The sequence below is a fragment of the Dasypus novemcinctus genome, chromosome 12 (genome assembly GCF_030445035.2).
Source record: "Dasypus novemcinctus isolate mDasNov1 chromosome 12, mDasNov1.1.hap2, whole genome shotgun sequence".
Taxonomy (NCBI): domain Eukaryota; kingdom Metazoa; phylum Chordata; class Mammalia; order Cingulata; family Dasypodidae; genus Dasypus; species Dasypus novemcinctus.
In genome coordinates, this window is record NC_080684.1 from 17232635 (window position 1) to 17249962 (window position 17328).

At 37.4% G+C, this 17328-nt stretch overlaps 1 pseudogene; it reads left to right on the forward strand.

The window, feature by feature from the left end:
* The first annotated feature begins 1957 nt into the window (after nt 1-1957).
* Nucleotides 1958-2979, forward strand: LOC101446020 (RWD domain-containing protein 4-like; annotated as a pseudogene).
* The last annotated feature ends 14349 nt before the right edge of the window (nt 2980-17328 follow it).

Consider the following 17328-nt stretch of genomic DNA (forward strand, 5'->3'; position numbering starts at 1 on the left):
CTGCGCTCATCAGCACTGCGCATGGGCCAGCTCCACACGGGTCAAGGAGGCCCGGGGCTTGAACCACGGACCTCCCATGTGGTAGACGGACGCCCTAACCACTGGGCCAAGTCCGTTTCCCGGCTCTTATATTTATATCTTTGATCCATCTTGAGTTAATTGGCTGGTGAGTTTAATCCATTAATATTCAGTGTTAATCCTTACAAGGACTTACTTACATTAGCCATATTTTCTTTAGGCTTATGTATGCCACATCTTTTTTTTTCTTCTCCTTTTATCAGTTTAGTTGTTCTTACCATCTCCTCTAACTCTCTGTCCTATTTTTCCCTTTCAATCTGCTGTATTTCATGAAGGGCAGGTTCCGTATTGCATACTTTCTTAATTTCTGTTTATCTGTGAATATTTTGAACTCTCCTCATTTTTGAATGCCAGTCTTGCTGGATAGAGAATTCTTTACTGGTATTTTTTTTCCCTTTTATCATCTTACCTATGTTATACCACTGTCTTCTTGCCTCCATGGTTTCAGTAGAGAAATCAGCACCTAATCTTATTGAGCGTCCCTTGTACATAATAGATCTCTTTTCTCTTGCTGCTTTCAGTATTAGAATGCTGAAATACTGAAATACTGAAATACTTTGTCTTGAGCATTGGATGATTTGACCAGTATATGTCTTGGAGCAGGCCTATTAGGATTTATGTTACTTGGGATGTACTGTACTTCCTGGACATGTACATCCAAGTCCTTCAATAGGGTTGGGAAGTTTCAGCCATTATTTCCTCCAACACACCTGCTGTTCCCTTTCCCTTCTTTTCTCCCTCTGGCATGCCTATAATGAGTATGTTTGTGTTTTCATGTTGTCATTCAAATCCCTAAGTCCCTGTTGGATTCTTTTTATCTATCTTTTCTACTATCTGTCTGATTTCAGATATAATGCCTTCCACATTGCTGATTCTTTCCTCTACCTGTTCAAATCTGCTATTTTGTGCTTCACATATTTTTTATTTCTTGCACTGTGCCATTCATCACCATCATATCCATTACCTTTTTATGTATTTCTTTTTTTATGTATTACCTTTTATGTATACACAATTTCTTCAGTACATTCTCCCATTGTCTTCTTAATACCCTTATTCTCTTCCTTCACTTATTAAGTTGATTCATGATATTTGTTTGGACATCTCTCATCAGTTGTTCCATGTTCTGCATTTCCTCCTGGTTTTTAGTTTGTTCATTGGAGTGTGCATTGTCTTCCTGTTTCTTAGTATGGCTTGTCATTTTTCATTGTTGCCTAGGCATCTGTTTATCTTGATGGATTTATTCAGTTGATTATATTCTTTCTCTAGGGTTTTATTTTGTTGTTGTTGTTTTGTGTGTGTGGTAAGGTTTCTCTTTAACACTTCTTTCCTCTTATTCCTTTCCTTGCCATTGTCCATGTTCCAGTTTGTTGTTTCATCTTCTTTTTTCTCTGTCCTTCACTCTCCTGAGAGTTGTGAAACAGTGTCCTGGTCTGCTGTACCCCAAAGCACATTTCCAAGATAGCCTTTTGCTCTTTCTCTGTTGTTTTAGTGAGAGCGGAACCTTATCCGCCTAACCTGAAGGCCATGTTCCAACAATTTGCTATACATTTAAATTTCTGTATTTGGATTTATTTCACTGACCAGGACCTACATTAAAATAGTTTAGAAGTGATGATAATAGATACCTTTTTCATTTTCCTGATCTCAGAGTAAAAGTATTCAGTATTTCATCACTAAGAATAATGTTCCTGAAAGGACTCTGCCATCAGCTTTGCATTACCAGAAGGCCAGGGGCTCACGTGACTCCCCATTGTGGGTGCAATGGGTGTTCCCTCAGCCGAGGTCATGGATGGGAACTCTGGTCTTGGGAACACTGCCCTTGCTTTCTCTTCATGAACACAAATGCTGTCTGCTTTGGAGATGTCTAGCCGCTGCCACAATGTGTGCCAACAAGGACCAGGAGATAGAACTAGAAGCATTAAGTTCTTTTATGAAGGAGAGGAAAGTTTCCAGGAATTAAGTCCAGTTTCCTTTCAATATGGGGTAAGGCATGGCATGAATAGAAGCACTTACTACTTTGCCAGAAGAGATTAACAGTTGCTAAAAATGATGGGTGAAAATGTTGATTCATTAATCTTAATAGAAATTTCTTTTTTTTAAAAGATTTATTTATTTCTACTCCCTCCCCCCCCCCATTGTCTGCTCTCTGTGTCCATTCACTGTTCTTCTCTGTCTGCTTGTATTCGCATCAGGCGGCACTGGGGATCTGTGTCTCTTTTTGTTGCATCATCTTGCTGTGTCAGCATTCTGTGTGTGTGGCATCACTCCTGGGCAGACTGTGATTTCACATGGGGTAGCTCTCCTTGCACAGGGGCCACTCCTTGTGTGGGGGGCACCCTTATATGGGGTCATCCCTGCGTGGGCTGGCACTCCTTGTGTGCAGCAGCCCTTTGTGTGGACCAGCTCACCACACAAGCCAGGAGGTCCTGAGTATCGAATACTTGAACCTCCTATATGGTAGGTGGACACTCTCTCTGTTGAGTCACATCTGCTTCCTGAGATTTCTTGAGCAGAAACATATCTCCAAACATCTCCACTTATATTTATGAAGGCTTTTTTCTTTTTTAACAGCACCGTATCATCACCTGTAAAGCAGAGTGTATTAGCATTAGCCCAGTTACAGGAAAGAGCTGAAGTTAATCTTGGAACTGCAATGACGTATACGCTGTTTGAATATGCCAAAGACAATAAAGAACAGTTCATGGAGAATCATCAACCCATTAATTCTACAATACCTATAAGCAATATCATCTCAGTAGAAACTCTTAATACAGCCCCTTCAAGTAAGAAAAAAGATAAACAACTTTCAAAAGCCCAGAAATTTTAAGCTGGCATATACAACAGATTTCAAAGGGGGAACTTCCTCGAGGATGGAACTGGGCTGATGAGGTTAAGTTTTAAGCAAAACTGTTCTATAGGTGATGAATAGAGCTTAGAATTTGAGATAAGGAAAGAGCATCACTTAAAATGTCAACTGGGTTCAAAATCTTTCATTACTCTCTTCTGGTATTGAAGTGGCTTTTTATAGAACAGATTTTTTTTTGTATGTTTCTTATGTAAAAAATGTAAGCTATGGGAAACGGACTTTGGCCCAGTGGTTAGGGCGTCCGTCTACCATATGGGAGGTCCGCGGTTCAAACCCCGGGCCTCCTTGACCCGTGTGGAGCTGGCCATGCGCAGTGCTGATGCGCGCAAGGAGTGCCGTGCCACGCAAGGGTGTCCCCCGCGTGGGGGAGCCCCACGCGCAAGGAGTGCGCCCGTGAGGAAAGCCGCCCAGCGTGAAAAAGAAAGAGCAGCCTGCCCAGGAATGGCGCCGCCCACACTTCCCGTGCCGCTGACGACAACAGAAGCGGACAAAGAAACAAGACGCAGCAAACAGACACCAAGAACAGACAACCAGGGAGGAGGGGAAATTAAATAAAAATAAATAAATCTTTAAAAAAAAAAAATGTAAGCTAAAAGTTCATGAAAAGATCTGGTTATACTAAATTATTTTCATAAACTTGCCTTAATAAAAGGTGAAAATGATTGTTTAGTATACTTTATGAAGCCTGTCAACCTATGTAAATGGACACATACAGGGAACAATAAATAATTAGTGTTAATTTATAGGATTTTGTTCTAGTGGATGTGATATATATTTTAGAGGAGTATGGAGCCCTTTAAAAACTTCCCAGTGGAGCAAAATACTGAGCAAACAATTATTCAGCAGCACAATCCATGTTAATACACTTCTCAACTTAAATAAAACCTTCAAATTTTTCTTTTAATTATTTAAGCATACAGTGCTTCAGAGAAATTTACATAGCTGTATTTGAACTTTAAATATAACATTCTCTGTAGTCCCTTTTTATTATTCAAGAATGAACTGCTTCCCTTTAGTAAATGGATATCTGTTTATACTTTTCTCTTGGTTTAGGTCAAGAAGTTTGATCATGAGCACTTACAATGATATGTGAAATAGTTAATAAAAAAAACCAAATATCTGCCAAATACATTAGAAAGCATTTTGCATAGAAGCACTGGTTCTCATTTAAAACATTTTTCTTTCCTACATATACCATGATGGAGTAAAAAGATGCCTCAATATTTTATTTTTTATTGTTGGAGACAATGATTTTAATAAATTTCCCACCATTTATCTGCTATTGTGTATTTGATACAGTCTTCTGAATGGCTTAACATAAAAATACATTTCAAGACTTGTTGCTTTTCAGAGTGTCTCTTCAACTGTTACAGATGTTGTTTCTCAACTTCAGCATCTTTGCAACAATAGACATAGAAGTCTTTCAAATGATGAAGTCTTTCAAATGATGCTTGATTTCCAAAGAAATCACGAATAGAGGAAAATGTTGGTGTTGTTTTAACTTATCAGGAAAAAAGTTATTGATGCTTATGTGTGATTTAAGGTGATTCTGTATTTGTTTCTCTGCTATAAGAATGCTTAGAACTACTGTGGTATCCAGGAGGGTAGAAGTGCTAGTCCCTCAAGTTATACCTGTGTAGTTTGGGTCTGAGTTTTAAAAATTAGTGAACGTTTAAAGAAGTTGTCTTCATATAAAAGCATTTTCTTGAATAATTGCATGGTTTTATTTGGGTTAACATTGGTTTCAGTTAAAACTTTTGAAAATAAAGAAAGTATAGTTACAGTAAAAGAACTTAATTTCATTTTCAAAGGCTGAGTCACTGTTTTACTTCTGAATTAATATGATAGGAACACTAAAATTCAGGACCAAAGATATATACCAACTTTTGTGTTTAGGTTGTGTAAATTTTGTTGTTGTGTTAAATTGTTTGCTTTTTTTTTTTTTTTTAAAGAAGCTGAAAAAGCTAGCTCTACTAGTGGAAGAAAATACATTGCTTTTCTCTGAAGATTCAAAAATTGTTCTGGGTTATTGTGGTTCATAGATGATTACTAAGAATGAGAGTTAAATGTCAATTAACTATTTTTACTCATTTTTATATGATAAATATGAATTTCTGTGAGTGATGGTGGCAGTAATGCCTCCCATTACCTTATATCAAATACTTAAGCATTCTTATCAATGTTGCCATCATCTGTCTAACACTCCCAGTATATTTTCTCAATGTCTGTTTACTTAAAATGGTTTAGAACAATAATATTACAAGCAATAAAATCTGAATTACAATAAAAAAATAATGTTACTAAACATGCTTTGGTGATGACTTTTATTCTTTTGAGGACATCCCCGTCTACTAATAATTTATTGAGAATTATAGTCATGGTAATAATCAAGTGATTTCCTATACTATTACAAGGTTCATACTTTTTCTTATTTACACTACTGATATTGTGAATTATTTTGTGCACCAGAATCTCTAAGGAAATGAATATATTTTTAGTTGTAGAGCATAGAGTTCATCCTGATCCCAGTTTGGGGTTGACCATCAACAAATCTAAAATGTTAAAAATAAGGTTGTCTATATTTCCTATTTAGAGTTAGTGTTTTCAGCTAACTTCATGGTATGCTTTTAAATGAAATGTAAATTTCACATGGCTTACAAAAGAATCCTGGGTAAAGTCATCATATCAATATTCAGCCCAATACAAATTTATCTTCCTCTGTTTCTTCTGGTCCTGAAGAATCATAATATGTTCCCATTCATACTCTCTAGGTTTTATCTAAATAAATTAGCAAACTATCACAGACCCTTTTGATTGTAAGCCACCTTCTTTCATGCTTGATTGCCTAGCAACTAAGGAACATTTTGGGATTTGAGTCCAGTCGTGGGTCTAGAGGCTCTGAAATGTTTTGGAGGTGGTTATGAGGGAAAGCATCCTTTTGAAAACTATAGACATTTTAGTTACAAACTGAAAAATGTACTTGGGTTAACTGATGCACAAAATGAATCTATTAGCATTTATTAGCTAGCTCACAGGATCTGTGAAAAACTAGTAAAATACAGTTAAGCCTGGCCTGAACTTCCAAACAATTTCCTGAATCACATCACAATTCTCTTGTAACCAGAAATTGGCCTCATGTTGCCAACCCCAAGTCCATGCTTCTCCTGTCAGTATTTTTTACAGATTTCCAGATACATCTGGTAAAAATTTTGACACTTAACGGCACCCTAGGTACAAGAGAGACTAGATAGTGTTCTGTTTTATGTTGTGATCTGGGAAGATAGGACTCATGATGTAGAAATTAGCAAAACATAGGCAAGATAACAGAGTGAGATGCTTCAGGACTCCATTCCCCCACAGAACCTTTGAACAACCAGCAAGAACTGGCAGAAACATTTTTCTCAAAGTCCCAGAAAACAGTTAAAGACTGCAGTAACAAGGCGAGTGCCAAATCAAGAAAAAGTCTACTTAAAGGCAGTAGAATCTAATGGCACCCTAGCTAGCCCTTATTCCCATCCTTAACCAGCTTGGGTTGGTTGGGATGACATATTTAAAATGTTGAAAGCAAAAAACAATTGCCAAGAAAGGGTGCTATATCCTATAAAACTGTGTTTCAAAAATTAGGATGAGATTAATACATACCTTATAAACAAAAACTGAGGGAGTTCATCACTAGTATATCTACTAAAAGAGATGCTAAAGAGAGTTCTTCAGGTTGATGGGAAAGGACAATAGACAATAGATTGACACTACATGAAGACAAGGATCTCTGTTTAGAGTAACGACATGGATAAATACAAATGCCAATACTATTGTATTTTTGGTTTGATACTACACTTGATCTTAGCCAAAAGGCTGATAAGCAATGCATTTTTGATTTGTAATTCCACTTTTGACTTCTTTCAGTATCTAAAACATAAATGCATAGAATGTAATAAGTCAGTGATTTTGGACTTATAATATGGAAACATGCAATTTTTTACAAGAACAATAGAAAGGTGGTGGTCAGAGGAATAAGAACATATTTTGTGTATATTATTGAAGTTAAGCTGATATCACAGAAAACAAGATTCTTACAGATTTAGGATGTCAAATTTAAGCTCTATAGTAACTACAAAGAAAATATCAGAGAATATGTAAGCTTCTAGAGGTAAAAAAAAAAAAAAAGAGTACAGGTTACCAGGGATGGGGGCAAGGGGAATGGGGAATTAATGCATAAAGGTTGTGGAGTTTCTCTTTGGGGAGATGTGAAAGTTTGGGAAATGGAAGGTGGTGAATGTACTGCAATATTGTAAATGTGACTAATACCATTGAGTGTTATGCTTTGGTGTAGTTGAGATGGCGAAGTTTACATTGTATACATATTCCCACAATTTTTAAAAAAGGGCAACCAAAGAGACAGTGATAATTAAATGCTACACATGATCTCTGATAGGATCTAGTAAGGAAGGAAGAAGACTCAGGGGACATTATTGGGACATATGAAAAAATTGGAATAGAGACTGTAGGCTTTACATCAATGTTATATTTAATGAACTTGATAAGTGCATTTGAGGTGGTTACATAAGTGAATATCCTTGTTCTTAGGAAATGTACATGACAATATTAAATGTTCAAGGAGCATGATGTATACAACCAATAATCAAATGTTGAACATAGGATTAGATAGATAGAAAGAATGATACTGAGAATATGACAAAATGTTAAAACTGGTGGATTTGGGTATCCAGTGGGGGGTAGGAGTATGTTGGAGTTCTCTAAAAGGAGTTTGTATTATTTTTGTTAACTGTCCTGTAAGTTTGAAAGTCTTAGAATAAAAAGTAAAAAAAAAAAAAATGTAGAGAAGGTGTTAAAAAATGTTGAACAGTCACTAGTGACTGATATCTACCACAAATGTAAATGACTTTAGGAGAAGTAGAACATAGAAGTGACTAAGTCCAGAGTTAATCATAGCTTCAATGTTGCAACCCTGTGTTATCTCCATGATGGCTGGGTCTTAGGTGCAACCCTTGGCCAAACCTGAAAGAAATATGATATTCTGTAATTAGTGTATGTCTGTGCTATGGTTTAAGACATATTGGAGTGTTGGGAGGGGAGCTTGTGCCAGCTTGCCAACACTGTATATAGAACATGTACAAATTGATGGTGTGACCTTGTGTCTCTTCTTTTATTTGGTTTCTCTTCCAGGCCATCAATATGACTGGTTTGGGCCATTTGACCAGATAGGTATAAAAGATTCTTCCTCCGATGAAGCTCTGGCTTCCCTGGGACCAAGGTATCTCAGTTGTACATTAGTTATTTATGATCTGAATCTATGCACTCCATGTGGATAAGAAAGGACTTTGGAGAAGGTCTGGAAATTCTGGTCCACTCAGATGTCTGTCAGTCTTTGTTTCTCTTGCTGTGTTGTATCTTTTACCTTCAATAAAGCATTGCACGAGTGTACTCTATGGAGTCTCTTTGTCCTTTCAGTAATCCAAACAGTCATAATTAACACAATCAATTTAATTAATGCATAAAGGGAATATAGAATATTTCCCCATCACAATCCATAACAAATTTAGACCTAACTGATTAAAAAATGTAAAGGAAAAACCAATTCCTATTGTATAAAAACAATTTCAGGAGATATCAAATATGGGAAGAGATTCTTAAGGAAATATAATAAAATACAAAATCTCCTGCCAACATTACCTTCTGCCCAGCATGGGACATGACTCCCAGGGATAAATCTCCCTGGCACCGTAGGATTCCTGCTGAACACTAGCTGGTGATGCAACTAGAAAAAGGCCTTGAGTAAAAGAGGGAAATGGTAAAGACAAATGAGTTTATATGGCTAAGAGGCTTCAAAAGTAGTTGGGAGGTCATCAGAGGAGTCACACTTATGCACATCTCAGCAGAATCTCAGATACAGCCAAAGTAGATAAAGCCCAGGTAGTGGTGCTCCTGAGGGCTATGGAGACACCCAGGTCCTATGGTCATGACAGATGGCTCTCGAGTTTGGTGACTTGCCAGTGGGCCTTATTTTGGAATTTGTGCTTCTGAGTATGAAGGAATTGGACTCAGATGTGACCTTTCTATGCATGCCTCTTTTGTCACTTTTACTGAACCTGTGGTTGGTGCTGGGTTTTGTATATGCTCAGGAGACTTGAATCTCTGGACTGTATATGTGCTAACTGGGCTCAGATCCTCAGCAAAGTTGCAATACCTACTCTCTGGTTCATTGGGCTTACCCAGGTCAGTTAACAAGGAGGTAAGCATGGTCAACCACCACACTAGGGAACCAAGAGAGTCTACAGTTGCAAGCAGGAGAATCCCATCCATCAACCATGTGGGATCTATACCCTGTCTCATTTTAGAGGTGGAGTGGATATCACCTCCCAGGGACCTCAGGATAGAAGAATAAAATATGAATTAGAATGAACTTATTGGTATTCTACTATAGAATTATTGTGACTCTAGCAACGGAAGAAATTATTTCACTGATGTGGAGACAGTGGCCATGGGAGTTGCTGAAGGCAGAGAGTGGGAAAAAGAAGTGTGATATGGGGACATTTTTGGGGCTTGGTGTTGTCCTGAATGATATTGCAGGGACAGATGCTGGGCATTATATATCCTGCCATAACCCACTTAATGGACTGGGAGAGAGTGTAAACTACACAAAACTATAATCCATGCTATGTAGCAATGCTCCAAAATGTACTCATCAAATGCAATGAATGTACTACACTAATGAAAGAAGTTGTCAATATTGGAGTGTAGTGGCAGCAGAGAGAAGTCAGTTTTCATGGTATTGAAGGCCAGGACACAAAAATTCTCTGAGAAGGAAGATTTATTAGGACTGGCCAGGCCTGGCAGACTTCTGTCCAAAAAACCAAGCCCTGAGTAAGATTTCCATGTCCTTTTTAATGCAGAGGATTTAAGAGTGGGGGTCAAGCAGCATTTTGGTGTGAAAAGAACTTTCTTTGTTAGATCAGGTTTCAGTTTCTTAGGGTCTAGGGGTTTGTTTGGACACCAGGTAAGCTTGAATTAACATACCACCTACAATCTGTCTGGATGTCAGCTCAAATACACATTCAGTCTACATCCTTTCTGAATATACAAAACCTATACTGTCTATATCACTTTCTTGGCTTTCTGGAAAGCCAGGAAGCTAGGAAAATGGGTTCCAGTATTCTCCTGGCCTGGTGCACAGCGCTCTTTGGCACTATGAAACAGTGCCAGTCTGTATCCTTTGTACATTTGGCTGTACCTAGTCATCATTGGCTGCTGCAGGAGTTTGAAACTGCAATGTGATTTCCAGCCACTTCAGGAGCACAGTCAGAAGTGTAATAGATGTTTTTATTGTTTTAGGGGTCAGTGACCAACTTAGCCAATAACTCTTATGGGGAGGCAAACCTGCAGTGTATTGAAGACCAGGTTTGAATGCACAAGAGAGTTTGACAACACTGAAGTTTTTCTTTTGATTTTTAAACACCTTTTAAACATTTCCAATGCAATATGTTACATTTTAAATGAACTTTTTTAGTACTTTGTTTTTTACTTTTACACTTTTACCATGAAGATGTTAATTGGCAGGTATTTTACTTTAGCAGTAGAGGAAAAACTATTTTTTCTATTTTTAAAATGAAAACTGAAGATTCCCAATGGAATCAAGGTCACTTTTTATTACCACCACTTGAATATGCACATTGAGGTGACTTTCAGACAGGCTTTATTGCTATTAAGTTACTTTTTGCTGTTAACATCAATTTAGGTTTTTAGTTAATAATCGCTTTTTAGAACTAGCGATTTAAATGCTTCAGTTTAGAAGATGCTTTTACAAACTCTTTATAATTAATCATAACCACATAATCTGGTTAATTTATCTTAGATTACAATTAGCAGCCAATGGATTTTACTTTATGCATTTAAGAGAGGGCAGATCTACATTTCATTAACTTAATTTCATTAGATATGAACTTAGAATTTTTATCATATTAAAGATTTAATACATATAATGTTACTTTATTAACTTGGTATTTTATAAACCAAAGAGATAACACCCAAGCTAAATAAATTAAAGCTGTTATAATTTATACAAAGAATGTTTTTTAAAATTTCTTTACAGGGGCCTAAACCCCTTTTTATATAAACTGAGTTTTAATTCTTCCTGCTTAGAAGAGCTTTAATCTGTTAAACCTAGCTCCACCCTCAGAGTTCTTGCAAAGAGAAGGCCCTGGGGGCTGGGTGGTTTAAAGAGCTCAGGAAAATCCTTTTCACCTTTTTAATAGTTGCTATATTTAGATTTCTATATGTCTTTTTTGCTTTTTGTTTTTTGGCTTAATTTGGGTTCTAGAAATATTCATCACATATAAAACTGCATATTTAATTTTTAACAATGTGAATAGAGCTTTTTAAAAGAATTATTTGTTAATCTGATATTATCATCCCGATATATGAAGATATGCACTGAGAAAATAGGCAGATGTGAATAGTTTGACATGGAAGCACAGCTTAGTTAATTTAAACTTTCATTCTTTTACAAAACAAGTTTTACTGTAAAACAACATTCTAAAGATTTCCCAGAAGGCTTTTTCTAATTTGCGCTATGACCATGCAATTTTACACAAGAATTTTGTTTTTTAATTAATGGCTTATAACCAAAATGTCCCCAGTGCTTTAATACAATTTTCTTTTGCTTTAGAACTTTATATTTTACTTTGACTTTTAGCAGACTTGGGATGAGTGAGACTAATTATATGTATATTCACAGAGGCTATTGAAGCCTCAGGGAACTGGTTTCTCTCATGAATTGCTACTTTTAGGAACCCTCACTGTCAGGGCAGGTTTCTTTTACTTCCTACTCCTTGGAGATAACAAGACTCAATCGGACACTGGACTGTGAGAGTGAGTGGACCTCCAACCTCGAGGGTTAAGAATTCCCCCAGGCAGCAATTCAGTTCACACTTGGAGCCAGGAGAGAAAGCAGGGTTATTAATGCCATTCGAACTGGAGACAGGGTTGTCTCAAACTTGCTTTTCCTGAGCCATAGGGGCAGAAGTTGTTAAGAAATAACCATGAGCAGAGGCAAGGGGTTGGGCCAAACTTGCAGTAACCATAAACAGAGGCAAACTCAGTTTATAATTACCATCACAATAGCTGACGTTTAAAGGCTGGGTGAGGCTAGTTATAAAGTAACTATTATTAAAGGTAAGTTTAAGTTATAATTACCATTACTACAGTGAACACAAGATAGACTTGAAATAGCCATAAACTATGTAAATTAGTAAATTAGTTTAAGATTATGATTACAACAGCTGAAATCTAGGCTACATCCATTCTGCCTTAACAATTTAAGTTTGGTTTTTTTTTTTTCTCTTTTATATATAAAGGCATTTATATAATGATCTTAACTCTTAGTTTCTAGAAAGTTTTCACTTAAAATCAATTTGGGCACCTTTATTTATTAACCAAACAATTTAAACAATCTATTAGTAACAACTTTGTGAAGTTTCTGTTTTTTTTCTTCAACATAAATTTCACTTGTGATTTATAAATTAAATTCACTAGCAATACAGTATTGACATTAAAAGATTTATTTTTGGGTTATCTTTCACCATTATTTAATTTTTAACAGGTGAACTCCAAATCTGATTTCCTAGGTATAAGTAAACTAACAAAGTTAAATGCAGATTTTAAAGTTCAAAACAGAGTTAAGCACAAGAGAAAATTTTATACCTTTAGCATTTCTAGGAACTCTTTGATAATAATTTATGGGATATGAGCTTTTTTATCTTGATCACTATTTACACTTTTTGTAGGCACAATCAAGTTTACACTTGGTTGAAGTGAAGCTTGAAATTAGCTTTCTCATTTTTTTATGATATGAGGTTTCTGGGCCTCAGATCTATCTGTTTCTTTTTTACTCTGGTTTAACTGCAATTCAGGGTTTTCTACAGAGGCTGTTCTATGGCCATGTGGACCAGCAGTAGGGCTGAGTCCACAGTCCAATTTCCTTATTCCTGAGAAGAGACTTTTATGGGAAGTTTGTTGGTATGCCAGATACTATGCTTATTATTTCAGGAATAATTAAGAAGTAACTTTTTTTTTTTTTTAAGTCTACTGACCTGGCATCCCAGAGTCCCAGCCTAACCAAAGTTTACCATTTTACATAATTTAATATTATCATCTGGAGGTATGAAAATATATACTGGCAATGAACAAATGGACAAACACAAAAAGGGTTATGGCACACAGTCAGAAATATAAAATTCATTTTGACTCATAATTCTTACTCCTTTCATATGATTGTTTCCAAGTTTTCCATCATTTCACGTTTTTAATTTTTATTGTTTTTAAGATTTTTGACTGGAAGTAAGGGTACTCACACAGCATTAATTCACAACCTTTGGCAAGTATTGTGTTTTCAGACACATAAGCTATGGGAGGGGGCTTATTTTTCTTTAATGAATATCAGGGAGAACTGAGTTACAGCTTGCTAAATATTGCAAATTTAGCGAGGGGGACCCTCTAAAAGGACTCTGCCTACCCCTGCTGTCTACAAAACAAGCTCAATTGCAATCCAGCATTAAAATTTAAAGATCTATTTCTGGCCAAACTTCTCCGTTGCTCAATTCATATCAGACCAGGTTTTATCACAAAAACCAATTCATTTTCCTATAACCAAGATCTTCCAAATTTAAACCAATTCTTCAGGATGTATCTCAGTGGGAAGCACTGGGATATTGATGAGGGAGTGGGACTTTAACCCATGAAACCTCTCTCACTACCACCAAACCTTTAACTTGCACTTAGCCAGAACCAAACAGCAGGCGGATATAACCCCCGACTCAGATGAAGAGTCCTGGAGGGTGCCTTACTGCCTTTGACCAAATGAGGTGGCCATAGAACTGTGGATTAGGACTCTCCTCTTGTCTTTGTGCCTCATTCATTTTCCACAGGCACACGCACACAGCCACCGGCTCTTTATTCTTTTTCAGACTTAGATAAGATGGCATCCCCTTGAACTTCCTGGGGGTACCAGGGCCCTCTCGGGACTTGATCAGGACCCCCTTCTAACGTGTACATTTAGGTGCTTCCTACACTATTCCCCTGGGGGACTTACGCATCTGGTGTGTGGAGTTTTTTTTCTGTTTCATTCTCAGGGTCTCTTCTAAACACTTTGGTGCCTCTGGTTTTTCATAGGAGGGTTCCAGCAGATTTCACAACCTCTTTCTGGACTGAAAGGTGTCCAGGGGTACCCTGCTGGGGTTCTCCTGAGCCTTCCCAGCTTCCTTGGAGGCATCCAAGAGGGGCAACCAAAAGTTGCCATCTCTGGCCTTCACCAGCAATCCTGGATGAGACCCCAGAAATGTAGTGGCAGCAGAAAGAAGTCTGTGTTCGTGGTATTGAAGGCCAGGACAAGAGAATTCTCTGAGAACGAAGATTTATTACAACTGGCTAGGCCCAGTGGACTTCTGTCCAAAAAACCAAGCCCTGAGTAGGATTTCCAGGTCCTTTTTATGCAAAGAATTTAGGAGTCTGCGTCAAAAAGCACTTTTGGTGTGAAAAGAACTTTCTTTGTTAGATCAGGTTTCAGTTTCTTAGGGTCTAGAGGTTTGTTTGGACACCAGGTAGGTTTGAATTAACATACTGACCATATTCCATCTGGATGTAAGCTCGAATACACATTCAGTCTACATCCTTTCTGAATATACAAAGCCTATAGAGTCTGTATCACTAAACTAGCTTTCCAGAAACTAGGCCAACTTGGATACAGAACTAGATAAATTTGAATACATGCATAGGTCAATACACACAGAGGCCACATGAGGAGTGGGGGTTGTGGGAAGTGGGGTATATGGGATCCTCTTACACTTTTATTGTAATATTTTGTGTGATTTATGTATCTTTTTAATAAAAGATAATAAAAATGTGTGAACTATAAAAAAAAAATTGGAAAACATACACACACACAAATCTCTTGCCAACCCAGAAAATCTCTCCACAAAAGCAGCAGCGAAAGAAAACTTTCATTTTTTAAAAAAGATTTATTTATTTATTTATTTCTCTCCCCTCCCTCCCCACCCCGGTTGTCTGTTCTCTGTGTCTATTTGCTGCGTCTTCTTTCGACAGCTTCTGTTGTTGTCAGTGGCACGGGAATCTGTGTTTCTTTTTGTTGCATCATCTTGCTATGTCAGCTCTCCACGTGTGTGGCACCATTCCTGGGCAGGCTGCACTTCCTTTCGTGCTAGGCGGCTCTCCTTGGGGGTGCACTTCTTGCACGTGGGGCTCCCCTACATAGGGACACCCCTGCGTGGCAGGGCATTCCTTGCGCGCATCAGCACTGTGCATGGGCCAGCTCCACATGGGTCGAGAAGGCCAGGGGTTTGAACCGCGGACCTCCCATGTGGTTGACGGAGGCCCTAACCACGGGGCCAAGTCCACTGCTTTCATTTTTGAATAAGCATTGAACTGAAATGTGATGTATATCATGGGCAACTGTTAAAGAGATTGCAAAGACAGGAAGAAAAACGGATCCTTTTATAGTCAAGCAGATACAATCCATTACATACATGTTCTTAAGATAAAAGCAAGTACTCAGTGAAGGATACTTGACAACAGCATTTGTCATACACTGTTCATCTTAAAACACCTGGTAATTGGGGAGACCATCTGAGTTGTTCATTATCTTTACCCAAAGGAAAAATAAACTTCTCATATCTTTATGACAGGAGGTAGGTTTGCAACTTGAAGCTGGATACCCACCAAAGTTTACCCTTGCCCTCCTGTAGAAACTAGACAATAGGCACTATCTTCCTAGATTATTACATTTTGGAGAGATATCCCTCCGATCCTGGAGAAAGACACTCAGGGGTTGCAATTCAGGCCAGAATTTACTTCTAAAAATATTTATATACATGTCAAAGAGATAGAGAAATAACTTATAATTACAAGGTTTCCAAGTAAATGCTGTAAGGAAAGGGAGGGGAATGTCTTTCTTTTTTATCAGGGAAATTACTATCATTATTTTTATTTTTGTTTATAAAAGAAAGGACATTTCATGAAGCAAGCAAAAATCAAGTCTGACAGAAATGGAAGAGAAAACTATAATAAAAATCATATCATAAATATTGAGATGAAAAATTCTCATAAAACATTAAAAAATATATCTAACCATTAGCAACTAGCTTTATCATATAAGGATTACTCCAATGACTAAAGAAGTGATTTAGTATTAGAAAACTAACATAACATCATATAATAGGTTTAAACAAAATATAAAAATAAACAATAGCCTCAGGAGACTCATAAAAATATCTAGTAAAAACGAAACCCATTCTTTTTTTTTTTTAAAGATTTATTTATTTATTTAATTCCCCCCCTCCCCCGGTTGTCTGTTCTCTGTGTCTATTTGCTGCACCTTGTTTCTTTGTCCGCTTCTGTTGTCGTCAGCCAAACGGAAAATATGGGCGGCGCCATTCCTGGGCAGGCTGCACTTTCTTTTGCACTGGGCGGCTCTCCTTGTGCATGGGGCTACACCGGGGACACCCCTGCGTGGCAGGGCACTCCTTGCGCCATCAGCACTGTGCATGGGCCAGCTCCACACGGGTCAAGGAGGCCTGGGGTTTGAACCGCGGACCTCCCATGTGGTAGACGGACACCCTAACCACTGGGCCAAAGTCCGTTTCCCTAAAACCCCTTCTTAACTCAATAATATTCTAAGTATCAGAAAAGAGAGGGGCTATTTCTCAGTGGAATAAAGAATTTTATCATGAACTAAAACTTGACATTAGACTTAAGGCCAAACACATTAAGACTCTTTTTAATATAAGCAACTTAAAAAATAATCCCCAAATCCTCACAAATATTTGGAAATTCTGGGTATTTTAGCCACTGCAACTATCTACAAGTGAAGAAATTAAGTGATTCTTGAAAGAAGGAGACATGTTATAATTATTTGCTTTTTGACTCTCTACTTTAAAAAGCCAATAGAATCAATTATAGAATTTCTGGATTTAATAAGAATCCAGTAAAATGACTGGCAAGACCTCACTGGAGCAGAGCCAGGGAAAAAACCTAATTGATGGAGCTCAGGCAGTGTTCTCCTTTGTGCGGGAAACCACTTTATTTAACATAACAACCTCTCCCGGAATCCTCATCCTGCTGTCCTTGCTTTATTTTTCTCCAAACTATTCATCCCCTCCTGATATATCAAATAACTTGTTTAATATGTGTTATGCTAATTGTGTATCTTAGGAGGAATGGAAAATCTATGAGAGCAGCGTTTTCATCTGTTATGTTAGTGCCAAGAACAGTGCCTGAAAATGGTAGGCATTAAATAAATAATGTTGAGTGAGTGCTGAATTAATGAATAGCAAAGGGTAATATATGAATATAAT